Below are 20,946 nucleotides of genomic sequence, written 5' to 3'. Positions count from 1 at the left end.
TATGGAAATATCTACACCGCTGTCTGTACGAACATGGAAATATCTACACCGCTATCTGTATGAACATGCAAATATCTACGCAGCTATCTGTATATCAATGGAAATATCTAAACTGCTATCTCTATAAACATGGAAATAACTACACTGCTATCTCTATAAACATGGAAATAACTACACTGCTATCTCTATAAACATGGAAATATCTACTCCGCCATCTCTATGAACATGGAAATATCTACACCGCCATTTGTATGAACATGCAAATATCTACACCGCCATCTGTGTGAACATGGAAATATCTACAACGCCATTGGTATGAACATGGAAATATCTACACCGCCATCTGTATGAACATGGAAATATCTTCACCACCATCTGTATGAACATGGGTATATGTGCACCGGCATCTGGATGAACATGGAAATATCTTCACCGCTATTTGCATGAACATGGAAATATCTACACGGCTATCGGCATATACATGGAAATATCTACACAGATTTCTCTATAAATATGGAAATAACTACAGCGCTATCCCTATAAACTTCGAAATATCTACACCGCCATCTGTATGAAGATGGAAATATCTACACTGCCATCTGTACAAACATGGAAATATCTGCCCAACTATCTGTATAAACATGGAAATATCCGCACCGCTATCTGTATAAACATGGAAATATCTACACGGCTATCTGCATAAACATGGAAATATCCACACCGCTATCTGTGTAAACATGTAAATGTCTACACCGCTATCTGTGTAAACATGGAAATATCTACACTGCCATCTGTGTAAACATGAAAATATCTACACCGCCATCCCTATAAACATGGAAATATCTACACCGCAATCTGTATGAACATGGAAATATCTACACCACTATCTGTATAAACATGGAAATATCTGCCCAACTATCTGTATAAACATGGAAATATCCGCACCGCTATCTGTATAAACATGGAAATATCTACACGGCTATCTGTATGAACATGGAAATATCTACACCGCTATCTGTATGAACATGGAAATACCTACACCGTTATCTGTATGAACATGGAAATATCTACACCGCTATCTGTATGAACATGCAAATATCTACACAACTATCTGTATATCAATGGAAATATCTACACTGCTCTCTCTATAAACATGGAAATAACTACGCTGCTATCTGTATAAACAGGGAAATATCTACACCGCCACCTGTAGGAACATGGAAATAGCTACACTGCCATCCGTACGAACATGGAAATATCTATACCGCCATCTGTATGAACTTGTAAATAGCTACACCGCCATCTGTATGAACATGGAAATATCTACACCGCTAACTGTATGAAGATGGAAATATCTACACCGCCATCTGTATGAACATGGAAATATCTACACCGTTATCTGTATGAACATGGAAATATCTATACTGCTATCTGTATGAACATGGAAATATTTACACTGCTATCTGTACGAACATGCAAATATCTACACAGCTATCTGTATATCAATGGAAATATCTACACTGCTATCTCTATAAACATGGAAATAACTACACTGCTATCTATATAAACATGGAAATATCTACACCGCCATCACAATGAAAAAGGAAATATCTACACCGCCACTTGTATGAACATGGAAATATCTACACTGCCATCTCTATGAACATGGAAATATCTACACCGCCATTTGTATGAACATGGAAATATCTACACCACCATCTGTATGAACATGGAAACATCTTCACTGCCATCTATATGAACATGGATATATGTACACCGGCATCTGGATGAACATGGAAATATCTACACAGATATCTGCATGAACATGGAAATATCTACACAGCTATCTGAATATACATGGAAATATTTTCACAGATTTCTCTGTAAATTTGGAAATAACTACAGCGCTATCTCTATAAACTTCGAAATATCTACACCGCCCTCTGTATGAACATGGAAATATCTACACCGCCATCTGTGTAAACATGAAAATATCTACACTGCCATCTCTATAAACATGGAAATATCTACACCGCCATCTGTATGAACATGGAAATATCTATACCGCCATCTCTATAAACCTGGAAATATCTACACCGCTATCTGTATGAAGTTGCAAATATCTACACTGCTCTCTGTTTAAAATTGGAATTATCTACACCACTATCTCTATCAACATGGAAATATCTACACCGCTATCTGTATAAACATGGAAATATCTACAACGCTGTCTCTATAAACATGGAAATATCTACAACGCTCTCTGTATAAACTTGGAAATAACTACACTACGATCCCTATAAACATGGAAATATCTAGTCCCCCATATCTATAAACATGGAATTATCTACACCACCATCTGTATAAACATGGAAATATCTATACCGCTATCTGCATAAACATGGAAATATCTACACCGCAATCTCTATGAACATGGAAATATCTACACCGCCATCTGTACGAACATGGAAATATCTACACCGCCATCAGTATGAACATGTAAATATCTACACCGCCATCTGTATGAACATGGAAATATCTACACCGCTAACTGTATGAACATGGAAATATCTACACCGCTATCTGTATGAACGTGGAGATATCTACAGCGCCATCTGTATGAACATGGAAATATCTACACCGCTATCTGTATGAACATGGAAATATCTACACCGCTCTCTGTATGAACATGGAAATATCTACACCGCTATCTATATGATCATGCAAATATCTACAAATCTGTCTGTATATCATTGGAAACATCTACACTGCTATCTCTATAAACATGGAGATAACTACACTGCTATCTGTATAAACATGGAAATATCTACACCGCCATCTCGATGAACATGGAAATATCTACACCGCCATTTGTATGAACATGGAAATATCTACACCGCCATCTCTATGAACATGGAAATATCTAAACCGCCATTTGTATGAACATGGAAATATCTACACCGCCATCTGTATGAACTTGGAAATATCTACACCGCCATCTGTATGAACATGGATATATGTACACCGGCATCTGGATGAACATGGAAATATCTACACCGCTATCTGCATGAACATGGAAATATCTGCCCAACTATCTGTATAAACATGGAAATATCCACACCGCTATCTGTGTAAACATGGAAATGTCTACACCGCTATCTGTGTAGACATGGAAATATCTACACCGCCATCTGTGTAAACATGAAAATGTCTACACCGCCGTCTCTATAAACGTGGAAATATCTACACCGCTATCTGTATGAACTTGGAAATATCTACACTGCTCTCTGTATAAAACTGAAATTATCTACACCACTATCTCTATAAACATGGAAATATCTACACTGCTATCTGTATAAACATGGACCTATCTACACCGCTATCTGTATAAACATGGAAATATCTACACCACCATCTGTATAAACATGGAAATATCTATACCGCTATCTGCATAAACATGGAAATATCTACACCGCCATCTGTATGAACATGGAAATATCTACACGGCCATCTGTATGAACATGGAAATATCTACACCGCCATCTGTATGAACATGTAAATATCTACACCACCATCTGTATGAACATGGAAATATCTACACCGCTAGCTGTATGAACATGGAAATATCTACACCGCCATCTGTTTGAACATGTATATATCTACACCACCATCTGTATTAATATGGAAATATCTACACCGCTAACCGTATGAACATGGAAATATCTACACGGCTATCTGTACGAACATGGAAATATCTGCACCGCCATCTGTATGAACATGTAAATATCTACACCGCCATCTGTATGAACATGGAAATATCAACACCGCTAACTGTATGAACATGGAAATATCTACACCGCTATCTGTATGAACATGGAAATATCTACACCGCTATCTGTATGAACATGGAAGTAACTACACCGCTACCTGTATGAACATGGAAATATCTACTCCGCTATCTGTATGAACATGGAAATATCTACACAGCTATCTGTATATCAATGGAAATATCTACACTGCTATCTCTCTAAACATGGAAATAACTACACTGCTATCTGTATAAACATGGAAATATCTACACCGTCATCTCTATGAACATGGAAATATCTACACTGCCATTTGTATGAACATGGAAATATCTACACCGCCATCTCTATGAACATGGAAATATCTACAACGCCATTTGTATGAAAATGGAAATATCTACACCGCCATCTGTATGAACATGGAACTATCTTCACCGCCATCTGTATGAACATGGATATATGTACACCGGCATTTGGATGAACTTGGAAATATCTACACCGCTATCTGCATGAACATAGAAATATCTACACAGCTATCTGAATATACATGGAAATATCTACGCAGATTTCTCTATAAATATGGAAATATCTACAGCGCTATCTCTATAAACTTCGAAATATCTACATCGCCATCTGTATGAACATGGAAATATCTACACCGCCAACTGTACAAACATGGACATATCTACACCGTCATCTGTATTAAGATGGAAATATCTACACCGCTATCTGTATAAACATGGAAATATCTGCCCAACTATCTGTATAAACATGGAAATATCCGCACCGCTATCTGTATAAACATGGAAATATCTAAACTGATATCTGCATAAACATGGAAATATCCACACCGCTATCTGTGTAAACATGGAAATGTCTACACCGCTATCTGTGTAAACATGGAAATATCTACACCTCCATCTGTGTAAACATGAAAATGTCTACACCGCCATCCCTATAAACATGGAAATATCTACACCGCCTTCTGTATGAACATGGAAATATCTATACCGCCATCTCTATAAACGTGGAAATATCTACACCGCTATCTGTATGAACTTGGAAATATCTACACTGCTCGCTGTATAAAAGTGAAATTATCTACACCACTATCTCTATAAATATGGAAATATCTACACTGCTATCTGTATAAACATGGATTTATCTACACCGCTATCTGTATAAACATGGAAATATCTTCACCGCTATCTGTATAAACATGGAAATAACTACAATGCTGTCTCTATAAACTTGTAAATAACTACACCACTATCTCTGTGAACATGGAAATATCTAGACCGCCATCTCTATAAACATGGATATATCTACACCAACATCTGTATAAACATGGAAATATCTATACCACTATCTGCATAAACATGGAAATATCTACACCGCCATCTCTATGAACATGGAAATATCTACACCGCCATCTGTACGAACATGGAAATATCTATACCGCCATCTATATGAACATGTAAATATCTACACCGCCATCTGTATGAACATGGAAATATTTCCACCGCTATCTGTATTAACATGGAAATATATACACCGTTATCTGTATGAACATGGAAATATCTACACCGCTATCTGTATGAACATGGAAATATCTACACTGATATCTGTACGAACATGGAAATATCTACACCGCTATCTGTATGTACATGCAAATATCTACACAGCTGTCTGTATATCAATGGAAATATCTACACTGCTCTCTCAATAAACATGGTAATAACAATACTGCTATCTGTATAAACATGGAAATATCCACACCGCCACCTGTATGAACATAGAAATATCTACACTGCCATCCGTACGAACATGGAAATATCTACACCGCCATCTGTCTGAACATGTAAATATCTGCACCGCCATCTGTATGAACATTGAAATATCTACACCGCTAACTGTATGAACGTGGAAATATCTACACCGCCATCTGTATGAACATGGAAATATCTGCACCGCCATCTGTATGAACATGGAAATATCTACACCGCCATCTGTATGAACATGGAAATATCTACACCGCCATCTCTATGAACATGGAAATATCTACACCGCTCACTGAATGAACATGGAAATATCTACACTGCTATCTGTATGAACATGGAAATATCTACACCGCTATCTGTATGAACATGGAAATATCTACACCGCTATCTGCATGAACATGCAAATATCTACACAGCTGTCTGTATATCAATGGAAATATCTACACTGCTATCTCTATAAACATGGAAATAACTACACTGCTATCTCTATGAACATGGAAATATCTACACCGCCATCTCGATGAACATGGAAATATCTACACCGCCATTTGTATGAACATGGAAATATCTACACCGCCATCTCTATGAATATGGAAATATCTACACCGCCATTTGTATGAACATGGAAATATCTACACCGCCATCTGTACAAACATGGACATATCTACACCGCCATCTGTATTAAGATGGAAATATCTACACCGCCATTTGTATGAACATGGAAATATCTACACCGCTATCTGTATAAACATGGAAATATCTGCCCAACTATCTGTATAAACATGGAAATATCCGCACCGCTATCTGTGTAAACATGGAAATATCTACAATGCTATCTGCATAAACATGGAAATATCCACACCACTATCTGTGTAAACATGGAAATATCTACACCACCATCTGTGTAAACATGAAAATATCTACACCGCCATCCCTATAAACTTGGAAATATCTAGACCGCCATCTCTATAAACATGGAAATATCTACACCACCATCTGTATGAACATGGAAATATCTATACCGATATCTGCATAAATATGGAAATATCTACACCGCCATCTCTATGAACATGGAAATATCTACACCGCCATCTGTACGAACGTGGAAATATCTATACCGCCATCTGTATGAACATGTAAATATCTACACCGCCATCTGTATGAACATGGAAATATCTATACCGATATCTGCATAAATATGGAAATATCTACACCGCCATCTCTATGAACATGGAAATATCTACACCGCCATCTGTACGAACGTGGAAATATCTATACCGCCATCTGTATGAACATGTAAATATCTGCAATGCCATCTGTATGAACATGGAAATATCTACACCGCTAACTGAATGAACATGGAAATATCTACACCGCTATCTGTATGAACATGGAAATATCTACACCGCTATCTGTATGAACATGAAAATATCTACACCACCATCTGTTTGAACATGGAAATATCTACACCGCCATCTGTATGAACATGTAAATATCTGCACCGCTATTGGTATGAACATGGAAATATCTACACCGCTATCTGTATGAACATGGAAATATCTACACTGCTAGCTGTATGAACATGGAAATATCTACACCGCTATTGGTATGAACATGGAAAAATCTACACCGCTATGTGTATGAACATGCAAATATCTACACAGCTATCTGTATATCAGTGAAAATGTCTAGAATGCTATATCTATAAACATGGAAATAACTACACTGCTGTCTGTATAAACATGGAAATATCTACACCGCCATCTCTATGAACATGGAAATATCTACACCGCCATTTGTATGAACATGGAAACATCTACACCGCCATCTCTATGAACATGGAAATATCTACACCGTCTTGTGTATGAACATGGAAATATCTACACCGCCATCTGTATGAACATGGAAATATCTTCACCGCCATCTGTATGAACATGGATATATGCACACCGGCATCTGGATGAGCATGGAAAAATCTACACCGCTATCTGCATGAACATGGAAATATCTACACAGCTATCTGTATGAACACGGAAATTTCTACACTGCTATCTCTATATACTTGGAAATAACTACACTACTATCTGTATAAACATGGAAATATCTACACCGCCACCTGTATGAACATGGAAATATCTATACTGCCATCCGTACGAACACGGTAATATCTACACAGCCATCTGTATGAACATGTAAATATCTGCAACGCCAGCTGTATGAACATGGAAATATCTACACCGCTAACTGAATGAACATAGAAATATCTTCACCGCCACCTGTATGAACATGGAAATATCTACAACGCCATCTGTATGAACATGGAAATATCTACACCGCCATCTGTATGAACATGTAAATATCTACACCGCCATCTGTATGAACATGGAAATAACTACACCGCTAACTGTATGAACATCGAAATATCTACACCGCTATTGGTATGAACATGGAAATATCTACACCGCTATCTGTATGAACATGGAAAAACTACACTGCTATCTGTATGAACATGGAAATATCTACACCGCTATCTGTATGAACATGGAAATATGTACACCGCTATGTGTATGAACATGCAAATATCTACACAGCTATCTGTATAACAATGCGAATGTCTACAATGCTATCTCTATTAACATGGAAATAACTACACTGCTATCTGTATAAACATGGAAATATCTACACCGCCATCTCTATGAACATGGAAATATCTACAACGCCATTTGTATGAACATGGAAATATCTACACCGCCATCTCTATGAACATGGAAATATCTACACCGCCATTTGTAGAACATGGATATATCTACACCGCCATCTGTATGAACATGGAAATATCTTCACGGCCATCTGTATGAACATGGATATATCTACACCGGCGTCTGGATGAACATGGAAATATCTACTCCGCTTTCTGCATGAACATGGAATAATCTACACAGCTATCTGCATATACATGGAAATATCTACACAGATTTCTCTATAAATATGGAAATAACTACAGCGCTATCTCTATAAACTTCGAAATGTCTACACCGCCATCTGTATGAACATGGAAATATCTACACCGCCATCTGTACGAACATGGAAATATCTATACCGCCATCTGTATGAACATGGAAATATCTACACCGCTAACTGTATGAACATGGAAATATCTACACCGCTATGTGTATGAACATGGAAATATCTACACCGTTATCTGTATGAACATGGAAATATCTACACCGCTATCTGTATGAACATGGAAATATCTACACCGCTATCTGTACGAACATGGAAATATCTACACAGCTACCTGTATATCAATGGAAATACCTACACTGCAATCTCTATAAACATGGAAATAACTACACTGCTATCTGTATAAACATGGAAATATCTACACCGCTACCTGTATTAAAATGGAAATATCTACACTGCCAGCCGTATGAACATGGAAATATCTTCACTGCCATCTGTATGAACATGTAAATATCTGCAACGCCATCTGTATGAACATGGAAATATCTACACCGCTAACTGAATTTACATGGAAATATCTACACTGCTATCTGTACGAACATGGAAATATCTACACCGCTATCTGTATTAACATGCAAATATCTACACAGCTATCTGTATATCAAGGGAAATATCTACACTGCTATCTCTATAAACATGGAAATAACTACTCTGCTATCTGTATAAACATGGATATATCTACACCGCCACCTGTATGAACATGGAAATATCTACACTGCCATCCGTACGAACATGGAAATATCTACACTGCCATCTGTATGAACATGTAAATATGTGCAACGCCATCTGTATGAACATGGAAATATCTACACCGCTAACTGAATGAACATGGAAATATCTACACCGCTATCTGTATGAACATGGAAATATCTACACCGCCATCTGTATGAACATGGAAATATCTACACCGCCATCTGTATGAACATGTAAATATCTACACCGCCATCTGTATGAACATGGAAAAATCTACACCGCTAACTGTATGAACATGGAAATATCTACACCACTATTGGTATGAACATGGAAATATCTGCACCGCTATCTGTATGAACATGGAAATATCTACACTGCTATCTGTATGAACATGGAAATATCTACACCGCTATCTGTATGAACATGGAAATATCTACACCGCTATGTGTATGAACATGCAAATATCTACACAGCTATCTGTATATCATTGAAAACGTCTACAGTGCTATCTCTATAAACATGGAAATAACTACACTGCTATCTGTATAAACATGGAAATATCTACACCGCCATCTCTATGAACATGGAAATATCTACACCGCCATTTGTATGAACATGGAAATATCTACCCCGCAATCTGTATGAACATGGAAATAGCTTCACGGCCATCTGCATGAACATGGATATATCTACACCGGCATCTGGATGAAGATGGAAATATCTACACCGCTTTCTGCAGGAACATGGAAATATCTACACAGCTATCTGCATATACATGGAAATATCTACACAGATTTCTCTATAAATATGGAAATAACTACAGCGCTATCTCTATAAACTTCGAAATGTCTACACCACCATCTGAATGAACATGGAAATATCTACACCGCCATCTGTATTAAGATGGAAATATCTACACCGCTATCTGTATAAACATGGAAATAACCGCACCGTTATCTGTATAAACATGGAAATATCTACACCGCCATCTGTATTAAGATGGAAATATCTACACCGCTATCTGTATAAACATGGAAATAACCGCACCGTTATCTGTATGAACATGGAAATATCTACACCGCCATCTGTATTAAGATGGAAATATCAACACCGCTATCTGTATAAACATGGAAATAACCGCACCGTTATCTGCATAAACATGGAAATATCCACAACGCTATCTGTGTAAACATGGAAATGTCTACAACGCTATCTGTGTAAACATGGAAATATCTACACCGCCATCTGTGTAAACATGAAAATATCTACACCGATATCTCTACGAACATGGAAATATCTACACCGCCATCTGTACGAACATGGAAATATCTATACCGCCATCTGTATGAACATGTAAATATCTACACCGCCATCTGTATGAACATGGAAATATCTACACCGCCATCTGTATGAACATGGAAATATCTACACCGCTAACTGTATGAACATGGAAATATCTACACCGCTATCTGTATGAAGATGGAAACATCTACACCGTTATCTGTATGACCATGGAAATATCTACACCGCTATCTGTATGAAAATGGAAATATCTACACCGCTATCTGTACGAACATGGAAATATGTACAGCGCTATCTGTATGAAAATGTAAATATCTACACAGCTATCAGTATATCAATGGAAATACCTACACTGCTCTCTCTATAAACATGGAAATAACTACACTGCTATCTGTATAAACAGGGAAATATCTACACCGCCACCTGTATGAACATGGAAATATCTACACCGCTATCTGTATGAACATGGAAATAACTACACCGCTATCTGTATGAACATGGAAATATCTACTCCGCTATCTGTATGAACATGGAAATATCTACACAGCTATCTGTATATCAATGGAAATATCTACACTGCTATCTCTCTAAACATGGAAATAACTACACTGCTATCTGCATAAACATGGAAATATCCACAACGCCACCTGTATGAACATGGAAATATCTACACTGCCATCCGTACGAACATGGAAATATCTACACCGCCATCTGTCTGAACATGTAAATATCTGCACCGCCATCTGTATGATCATTGAAATATCAACACCGCTAACTGTATGAACATGGAAATATCTACACCGCTATCTGTATGAACATGGAAATATCTACACCGCTATCTGTATGAACATGGAAGTAACTACACCGCTATCTGTATGAACATGGAAATATCTACCCGCTATCTGTATGAACATGGAAATATGTACACAGCTATCTGTATATCAATGGAAATATCTACACTGCTATCTCTCTAAACATGGAAATAACTACACTGCTATCTGTATAAACATGGAAATATGTACACCGTCATCTCTATGAACATGGAAATATCTACACTGCCATTTGTATGAACATGGAAATATCTACACCGCCATCTCTATGAACATGGAAATATCTACACCGCCATTTGTATGAAAATGGAAATATCTACACCGCCATCTGTATGAACATGGAAATATCTTCACCGCCATCTGTATGAACATGGATATATGTACACCGGCATCTGGATGAACTTGGAAATATCTACACCGCTATCTGCATGAACATAGAAATATCTTCACAGCTATCTGAATATACATGGAAATATCTACGCAGATTTCTCTATAAATATGGAAATATCTACAGCGCTATCTCTATAAACTTCGAAATATCTACACCGCCATCTGTATGAACATGGAAATATCTACACCGCCAACTGTACAAACATGGACATATCTACACCGTCATCTGTATTAAGATGGAAATATCTACACCGCTATCTGTATAAACATGGAAATATCTGCCCAACTATCTGTATAAACATGGAAATATCTGCACCACTATCTGTATAAACATGGAAATATCTACACTGATATCTGCATAAACATGGAAATATCCACACCGCTATCTGTGTAAACATGGAAATGTCAACACGGCTATCTGTGTAAACATGGAAATATCTACACCGCCATCTGTGTAAACATGAAAATGTCTACACCGCCATCCCTATAAACATGGAAATATCTACACCGCCTTCTGTATGAACATGGAAATATCTACACCGCCATCTCTATAAACGTGGAAATATCTACACCGCTATCTGTATGAACTTGGAAATATCTACACTGCTCGCTGTATAAAAGTGAAATTATCTACGCCACTATCTCTATAAATGTGGAAATATCTACACCGCTATCTGTATAAACATGGACCTATCTACACCGCTATCTGTATAAACATGGAAATATCTTCACCGCTATCTGTATAAACATGGAAATATCTACAACGCTGTCTCTATAAACTTGGAAATAACTACAACACTATCTCCGTAAACATGGAAATATCTAGACCGCCATCTCTATAAACATAGAAATATCTACACCAACATCTGTATAAACATGGAAATATCTATACCGCTATCTGCATAAACATGGAAATATCTACACCGCCATCTCTATGAACATGGAAATATCTACACCGCCATCTGTACGAACATGGAAATATCTATACCGCCATCTGTGTAAACATGAAAATATCTACACCGATATCTCTACGAACATGGAAATATCTACACTGCCATCTGTACGAACATGGAAATATCTATACCGCCATCTGTATGAACATGTAAATATCTACACCGCCATCTGTATGAACATGGAAATATCTACACCGCTAACTATAAACATGGAAATATCTACACCGCTATCTGTATGAATATGGAAAGATCTACACCGTTTTCTGTATGACCATGGAAATATCTACACCGCTATCTGTATGAAAATGGAAATATCTACACCGCTATCTGTACGAACATGGAAATATGTACACCGCTATTTGTATGAACATGTAAATATCTACACAGCTATCAGTATATCAATGGAAATACCTACACTGCTCTCTCTATAAACATGGAAATAACTACACTGCTATCTGTATAAACAGGGAAATATCTACACCGCCACCAGTATGAACATGGAAATATCTACACCGCTATCTGTATGAACATGGAAATAACTACACCGCTATCTGTATGAACATGGAAATATCTACTCCGCTATCTGTATGAACATGGAAATATATACACAGCTATCTGTATATCAATGGAAATATCTACACAGCTATCTCTATAAACATGGAAATAACTACACTGCTATCTGTATAAACATGGAAATATCCACACCGCCACCTGTATGAACATGGAAATATCTACATTGCCATCCGTACGAACATGGAAATATCTACACCGCCATCTGTATGAACATGTAAATATCTGCACCGCCATCTGTATGAACATTGAAATATCTACACCGGTAACTGTATGAGCATGGAAATGTCTACACCGCCATCTGTATGAACATGGAAATATCTGCACCGCCATCTGTATGAACAGGGAAATATCTACACGGCCATCTGTATGAACATGGAAATATCTACACCGCCATCTGTATGAACATGTAAATATCTACACCACCATCTGTATGAACATGGAAATATCTATACCGCTAACTGTATGAACATGGAAATATCTACACCGCCATCTGTATGAACATGTATATATCTACACCACCATCTGTATGAATATGGAAATATCTACACCGCTAACTGCATGAACATGGAAATATCTACACGGCTATCTGTACGAACATGGAAATATCTGCACCATCTGTATGAACATGTAAATATCTACACCGCCATCTGTATGAACATGGAAATACCAACACTGCTAACTGTATGAACATGGAAATATCTACACCGCTATCTGTATGAACATGGAAGTAACTACACCGCTATCTGTATGAACATGGAAATATCTACTCCGCTATCTGTATGAACATGGAAATATCTACACCGCTATCTGTATGAACATGGAAGTAACTACACCGCTATCTGTATGAACATGGAAATATCTACTCCGCTATCTGTATGAACATGGAAATATCTACACAGCTATCTGTATATCAATGGAAATATCTACACTGCTATCTCTGTAAACATGGAAATAACTACACTGCTATCTGTATAAACATGGAAATATCTACACCGTCATCTCTATGAACATGGAAATATCTACACCGCCATTTGTATGAACATGGAAATATCTACACCGCCATCTCTATGAACATGGAAATATCTACACCACCATTTGTATGAACATGGAAATATCTACACCGCCATCTGTATGAACATGGAAATATCTTCACCGCCATCTGTATTAACATGGATATATGTACACCGGCATTTGGATGAACATGGAAATATCTACACCGCTATCTGCATGAACATGGAAATATCTACGCAGCTATCTGAATATACATGAAAATATTTTTACAGATTTCTCTGTAAATATGGAAACAACTACAGCGCTATCTTTATAAACTTCGAAATATCTACACCGCCATCTGTATGAACATGGAAATATCTGCACCGCCATCTGTACAAACATGGACATATCTACACCGCCATCTGTATTAAGATGGAAATATCTACACCGCTATCTGTATAAACATGGAAATATCTGCCAAACTATCTGTATAAACTTGGAAATATCCGCACCGTTATCTGTGTAAACATGGAAATATCTACAATGCTATCTGCATAAACATGGAAATATCCACACTGCTATCTGTGTAAACATGGAAATATCTACACCACCATCTGTGTAAACATGAAAATATCTACACCGCCATCCCTATAAACATGGAAATATCTAGACCGCCATCTCTATAAACATGGAAATATCTACACCATCATCTGTATGAACATGGAAATATCTATACCGATATCTGCATAAATATGGAAATACCTACACCGCCATCTCTATGAACATGGAAATATCTACACCGCCATCTATACGAACGTGGAAATATCTATACCGCCATGTGTATGAACATGTAAATATCTACACCGACATCTGTACGAACATGGAAATATCTACACCGCTAACTGTATGAACTTGGAAATATCTACACCGCTATCTGTATGAACATGGAAATATCTACACCGTTATCTGTATGAACATGGAAATATCTACACCGCTATCTGTACGAACATGGAAATATCTACACCGCTATCTGTATGAACATGCAAATATCTACAAAGCTATCTGTATATCAATGGAAGTATGTACACTGCTATCTCTATAAACATGGAAATAACTACACTGCTATCTGTATAAACATGGAAATATCTACACCACCACCTGTATGAACATGGAAATATCTACACTGCCATCCATACGAACATGGAAATATCTACACCGCCATCTGTATTAACATGTAAATATCTGCAATGCCATCTGTATGAACATGGAAATATCTACACCGCTAACTGAATGAACATGGAAATATCTACACCGCTATCTGTATGAACATGGAAATATCTACACCGCTATCTGTATGAACATGGAAATATCTACACCGCCATCTGTTTGAACATGGAAATATCTACACCGCCATCTGTATGAACATGTAAATATCTACACCGCCATCTGTATGAACATGGAAATATCTACACCGCTAGCTGTATGAACATGGAAATATCTACACCGCTGTTGGTATGAACATGGAAATATCTACAACGCTATGTGTATGAACATGCAAATATCTACACAGCTATCTGTATATCAATGAAAATGTCTAGAATGCTATCTCTATAAACATGGAAATAACTACAATGCTGTCTGTATAAACATGGAAATATCTACACCGCCATCTCTATGAACATGGAAATATCTACACCGCCATTTGTATGAACATGGAAATATCTACACCGCCATCTCTATGAACATGGAAATATCTACACTGCCATTTGTATGAACATGGAAATATCTACACCGGCATCTGGATGAACATGGAAATATCTACACCGCTTTCTGCATGAACATGGAAATATCTACACAGCTATCTGCATATACATGGTAATATCTACACAGATTTCTCTATAAATATGGAAATAACTACAGCGCTATCTCTATAAACTTCGTAATGTCTACACCGCCATCTGTATGAACATTGAAATATCTACACTGCCATCTGTATTAAGATGGAAATATCTACACCGCTATCAGTATAAACATGGAAATAACCGCACCGCTATCTGTATAAACATGGAAGTATCTACACCGTTATCTGCATAAACATGGAAATATCCACACCGCCATTTGTATGAACATGGAAATATCTACACCGCCATCTCTATGAACATGGAAATATCTACACCGCCATTTGTATGAACATGGAAATATCTTCACCGCCATCTGTATGAACATGGATATATGTACACCGGCATCTGGATGAACATGGAAATATCTACATCGCTATCTGCATGAACATGGAAATATCTACACAGCTATCTGAATATTCATGAAAATGTTTTCACAGATTTCTCTGTAAATATGGAAATAACTACAGTGCTATCTCTATAAACTTCGAAATGTCTACACCGCCATCTGTATGAACATGGAAATATCTTCACCGCCATCTGTACAAACATGGACATATCTACAACGCCATCTGTATTAAGATGGAAATATCTACACCGCTATCTGTATAAACATGGAAATATGTGCCCAACTATCTGTATAAACATGGAAATATCCGCACCGCTATCTGTATAAACATGGAATTATCTACACTGCTATCTGCATAAACATGGAAATATCCACACCGCTATCTGTGTAAACATGGAAATATCTACACCGCCATCTGTGTAAACATCAAAATATTTACACCGCCATTCCTATAAACAAGGAAATATCTAGACCGCCATCTCTATAAACATGGAAATATCTACACCGATATCTGCATAAATATGGAAATATCTACACCGCCATCTCTATGAACATGGAAATATCTACACCGCCATCTGTACGAACATGGAAATATCTATACCGCCATCTGTATGAACATGTAAATAACTACACCGCCATCTGTATGAACATGGAAATATCTACACCGCTAACTGTATGAACATGGAAATATCTACACCGCTATCTGTATGAACATGGAAATATCTACACCGTTATCTGTATGAACATGGAAATATCTACACCGCCATCTGTATGAACATGGAAATATCTACACCGCTATCTGTACGAACATGGAAATATCTACACCGCTATCTGTATGAACATGCAAATATCTACACAGCTATCTGTATATCAGTGGAAATATCTACACTGCTATCTCTATAAACATGGAAATAACTACACTGCTATCTGTATAAACATGGAAATATATACACCGCCACCTGTATGAACATGGAAATATCTACACTGCCATCCGTACGAACATGGAAATATCTACACTGCCATCTGTATGAACATGTAAATCACTGCAACGCCATCTGTATGAACATGGAAATATCTACACCGCTAACTGAATGAACATGGAAATATCTACACCGCTATCTGTATGAACATGGAAATATCTACACCGCCATCTGTATGAGCATGGAAATACCTAAACCGCCATCTGTGTGAACATGTAAATATCTGCACCGCCATCTGTATGAACATGGAAATATCTACACCGCTAACTGTATGAACATGGAAATATCTACACCACTATTGGTATGAACATGGAAATATCTGCACCGCTATCTGTAAGAACATGGAAATATCTACACTACTATCTGTATGAACATGAAAATATCTTCACCGCTATCTGTATGAACATGGAAATATCTACACCGCTATGTGTATGATCATGCAAATATCTACACAGCTTTCTGTATATCATTGAAAATGTCTACAGTGCTATCTCTATAAACATGGAAATAACTACACTGCTATCTGTATAAACATGGAAATATCTACACCGCCATCTCTATGAACATGGAAATATCTACACCGCCATTTGTATGAACATGGAAATATCTCCCCCGCCTTCTGTATGAACATGGAAATATCTTCACGGCCATCTGCATGAACATGGATATATCTACACCGGCATCTGGATGAACATGGAAATATCTACACCGCTTTCTGCATGAACATGGAAATATCTACACAGCTATCTGCATATACATGGAAATATCTACACAGATTTCTCTATAAATATGGAAATAACTACAGCGCTATCTCTATAAACTTCGAAATGTCTACACCGCCATCTGTATGAACATGGAAATATCTACACCGCCATCTGTATTAAGATGGAAATATCTACACCGCTTTCTGTATAAACATGGAAATAACCGCACCGTTATCTGTATAAACATGGAAATATCTACACCGCTATCTGCATAAACATGGAAATATCCACAACGCTATCTGTGTAAACATGGAAATGTCTACAACTCTATCTGTGTAAACATGGAAATATCTACACCGCCATCTGTGTAAACATGAAAATATCTACACCGATATCTCTACGAACATGGAAATATCTACACTGCCATCTGTACGAACATGGAAATATCTATACCACCATCTGTATGAACATGTAAATATCTACACCGCCATCTGTATGAACATGGAAATATCTACACCGCTAACTGTATGAAAATGGAAATATCTACACCGCTATCTGTATGAAGATGGAAACATCTACACCGTTATCTGTATGACCATGGAAATATCTACACCGCTATCTGTATGAACATGGAAATATCTACACCGCTATCTGTACGAACATGGAAATATGTACACCGCTATCTGTATGAACATGTAAATATCTACACAGCTATCTGTATATCAATGGAAATACCTACACTGCTCTCTCTATAAACATGGAAATAACTACACTGCTATCTGTATAAACACGGACATATCTACACCACCACCTGTATGAACATGGAAATACCTACACTGCCATCCGTACGAACATGGATATATCTATACCGCCATCTGTATGAACACGTAAGTATCTACACCGCCATCTGTATGAACATGGAAATATCTACATCGCTAACTGTATGAACATGGAAATATCTACACCGCTATCTGTATGAACATGGAAATATCTACACCGTTATCTGTATGAACATGGAAATATCTGCACTGCTATCTGTATGAACATGGAAATATCTACACCGCTATCTGTACGAACACGGAAAATTCTACACCGCTATCTGTATGAACATGCAAATATCTACACAGCTATCTGTATATCAATGGAAATATCTACACTGCTATCTCTATAAACATGGAAATAACTACACTGCTATCTGTATAAACATGGAAATATCCACACCGCCACCTGTATGAACATGGAAATATCTACACTGCCATCCGTACGAACATGGAAATATCTACACCGCCATCTGTATGAACATGGAAATATCTTCACCGCCATCTGTATGAACATTGAAATATCTACACCGCTCACTGTATGAACATGGAAATATCTACACCGACATCTGTATGAACATGGAAATATCTACACCGCCATCTGTATGAACATGGAAATATCTACACCGCCATCTGTATGAACATGGAAATATCTACAAAGCCATCTGTATGAACATGGAAATATCTACACCGCCATCTGTATGAACATGGAAATATCTACACCGCTATCTGTACGAACATGGAAATATCTACACCGCTATCTGTATGAACATGCAAATATCTACACAGCTATCTGTATATCAGTGGAAATATCTACACTGCTATCTCTATAAACATGGAAATAACTACACTGCTATCTGTATAAACATGGAAATATATACACCGCCACCTGTATGAACATGGAAATATCTACACTGCCATCCGTACGAACATGGAAATATCTACACTGCCATCTGTATGAACATGTAAATCACTGCAACGCCATCTGTATGAACATGGAAATATCTACACCGCTAACTGAATGAACATGGAAATATCTACACCGCTATCTGTATGAACATGGAAATATCTACACCGCCATCTGTATGAGCATGGAAATACCTAAACCGCCATCTGTGTGAACATGTAAATATCTGCACCGCCATCTGTATGAACATGGAAATATCTACACCGCTAACTGTATGAACATGGAAATATCTACACCACTATTGGTATGAACATGGAAATATCTGCACCGCTATCTGTAAGAACATGGAAATATCTACACTACTATCTGTATGAACATGAAAATATCTTCACCGCTATCTGTATGAACATGGAAATATCTACACCGCTATGTGTATGATCATGCAAATATCTACACAGCTTTCTGTATATCATTGAAAATGTCTACAGTGCTATCTCTATAAACATGGAAATAACTACTCTGCTATCTGTATAAACATGGAAATATCTACACCGCCATCTCTATGAACATGGAAATATCTACACCGCCATTTGTATGAACATGGAAATATCTCCCCCGCCTTCTGTATGAACATGGAAATATCTTCACGGCCATCTGCATGAACATGGATATATCTACACCGGCATCTGGATGAACATGGAAATATCTACACCGCTTTCTGCATGAACATGGAAATATCTACACAGCTATCTGCATATACATGGAAATATCTACACAGATTTCTCTATAAATATGGAAATAACTACAGCGCTATCTCTATAAACTTCGAAATGTCTACACCGCCATCTGTATGAACATGGAAATATCTACACCGCCATCTGTATTAAGATGGAAATATCTACACCGCTTTCTGTATAAACATGGAAATAACCGCACCGTTATCTG

The sequence above is a fragment of the Gorilla gorilla genome, chromosome 19 (assembly GCF_029281585.2).
Source record: "Gorilla gorilla gorilla isolate KB3781 chromosome 19, NHGRI_mGorGor1-v2.1_pri, whole genome shotgun sequence".
Lineage (NCBI taxonomy): Eukaryota > Metazoa > Chordata > Mammalia > Primates > Hominidae > Gorilla > Gorilla gorilla.
This window is presented reverse-complemented; position numbering follows the sequence as displayed.